This window comes from Brienomyrus brachyistius, chromosome 14, assembly GCF_023856365.1.
Source record: "Brienomyrus brachyistius isolate T26 chromosome 14, BBRACH_0.4, whole genome shotgun sequence".
NCBI lineage: Eukaryota > Metazoa > Chordata > Actinopteri > Osteoglossiformes > Mormyridae > Brienomyrus > Brienomyrus brachyistius.
In genome coordinates, this window is record NC_064546.1 from 18,184,624 (window position 1) to 18,187,072 (window position 2,449).

The window sequence follows — 2,449 nt, forward strand, 5'->3', positions numbered from 1 at the left end:
CACGGTCTAGAGATTCACACAATATATTAATTGGCCCCTCAGTTCATCAGTTTGCCATAACTGTTTAAGGGGGGTAGGAATCAGTGGGGGGCATATAGCCCCATTATTTATTTTTATTTGGCTTCATTCACCTCCCCCCTCCCAGGAAATATACCTTGGCATTTAACATTGTGTCTCCTCCAATATCCTGGGTTTCTGCCACTTATCGTCCTCAATCCGGTTTGCTAGTTACTTGCCCACCTTCCGATTTTGTCAGAATACAATAAAAGAGAATGTCTTTATTGTTATTGTAAGTTACAAAGAAACTCAATGCGTGTGATTCCCCAGCAATGCTTTGAGGTATACGTGAATAATAAAGGGGAAATATACAATGAAATAATAATAAAGTAAAGAAAAAACTCAACTGAGGTAGGTAAATAAACAGACAAGAATGTAAACTATCGAAAATATGAAATATATGAATACAAAAGACATAAAAGAGATAGAGAAAGTGCTTATGATATACCGTGGTGTACTGTATTGTGCATCATATTAAGTAAACATTAAGTAAACAGTGTGTGACCACCATCACCTGCACTCACGGTGATTAAGATCTGTCTGGTTAATTCCTCGTTCCTCAGGTTTATGGTTCGGTGTTTACTCGTTATAGATTTCGCCCCTCTGGGACTCCGATCCCGATGGTGAGTTTGTGTCCAATTCCGAGTCCGTCCTCCGGCTCGGTGATATGTGTTTGTTAGATGGCTAGTTCACCTGGATCCTGGTTACTAATCGTCCATACCCATTGTAACTCAGTGCTTCAATTCTTCTTATTCACCCCAACTAAGTACCTCACGCGTGAGACCTGCCAGTACTCCGTTCTCGGAGACTTAAGAGAAAAAGAGTGTCAGGCAGAAGACCTTGTTAGGTGGGCACACGCAGCTTTGGGTGTGCCGTTCAATCCGGCACCAGGCACCGCACTTAGCACCTGCCTAATACAGCTTGATTTACTGTGACTCTTCCCCGTCGCGGTGACAGTTGTGACGAGCCTGGAGCCAATCCCAGAATGCACAGGGAGCGAGGGATGCCCCGGCCAGGATGCCAGACGACGTCTCAGCCACGCTGGAAAAAATGGCAGCTAATTATTTCAATAAACTCACACTTCACAATCCACAGTGAAGAGGTATACGCATGTGAATATTTGGAGAGCAAACCATTGCCTGTGACATTATACTGGCGGGGGGCAGGGGGGTTAATCTGAGGGAGCTCTGCACAGCTCTATATGTGTTTTAATACTGACATCTTTGAGAGCTTCTGATCAGTTCCTGCATGTTTGTCTTAAATGAAACCTTACGAGTTACATTCCATATGAACCCTTACACACACTTTAACATGCAGGCTTAGGGAATGTTATTTTCCGCTCACAAAATACTGCAGAAAAAAGTACTTATACAACAACTGTATACATATATAATGCAAATATATAACCGAATACTCTGGAGCAGGACGTCTTACTTCCTGTGCCCCCCCCCCTCCCCCCACCCCACATAAAGTCACATGACTGTTTAAATAGCATAAGCCAGTAACCCCCATTGCTGCAACACTATGCCTTAAAAACAACTCAGTGATCAGGCTGAGACAAAGTAAATGAATGCAGCACCTGTGCTCAATCAAAGAACCAGTACACCATGCTTAAAGCGGAGGTGCATTTAGCACAAAAGATAGCTTCTATGGAGCTCAGGTACATGTCAGTGCTGCCTCTCTGTCACTTACGTTTTACATACACATTTTGCACTACACATTTAACCCCTTGCATACAGTCCCCGTTTCACACTGTCCTGTGCTTTTGCGCTGAATTGTAAAAGCCTCCCTTGTTATCTGCTGTTTATATATATCACACTTTGTCTTGGGGGAATGTCATTCCGTGCCACTGTATACCTGTATACAGATGGTATGACGATAAAGCTCTCTTGATTAGACTTGACACTTGACTTACGAGCTGTCTCCCTGTCGCGTCTACGTAATCTTTCCCGTGTTTTTCTCTGCGGATCGATTGCACGGTTGCGGTGCTATTCAACACGAGTGAAATATCAGGGAATAAGAAACAGAAAACCGACTGACAGCCGCGGTGGCAAAGACTGACGGATCTGTGAAATCTCTCTGTCTCGACCGTCAGTCTATCTCAGGTCTGTCATTATGGGAAAATCGGTCTTGAAAGATAAACAGTCCACAGTTTACAGGGAGCCGATTTCCTGCTTCCGGGGGCGGTGTTTTATTGAAGGTGACTCAAAAGAGGCAGAACTTGCCAAAAAAAGCAGGTGCTTACAGGAATAATTAAATTTTTGTAATGATGCTGGAGAATTACAGGGCAATACCCAGAAATTAGAGCTGATCTCTGAATTAGGACTGAGCAGTACAGCTATTAAAAAACACAAAGGAGTGATTGAACAAGAGGGTTCCTTATCATAGCTAT

The 2,449-nt window shown here is 43.4% G+C and overlaps 1 long non-coding RNA gene across 2 annotated transcripts; it reads right to left on the bottom strand.

The window, feature by feature from the left end:
* Window positions 1-265: 265 nt before the first annotated feature.
* On the bottom strand, window positions 266-2,210 carry LOC125707578 (uncharacterized). 2 transcript variants are annotated; one of them, XR_007382305.1, is made up of 2 exons: window positions 1,973-2,210; window positions 266-1,098 (listed from the first exon to the last, which is right to left on the bottom strand). It is a non-coding gene; the product is annotated as an uncharacterized LOC125707578 (long non-coding RNA). The 2 variants fall into 2 exon arrangements; XR_007382306.1 differs by having other exon boundaries at window positions 1,915-2,210.
* Between the last annotated feature and the right edge of the window lie 239 nt (window positions 2,211-2,449).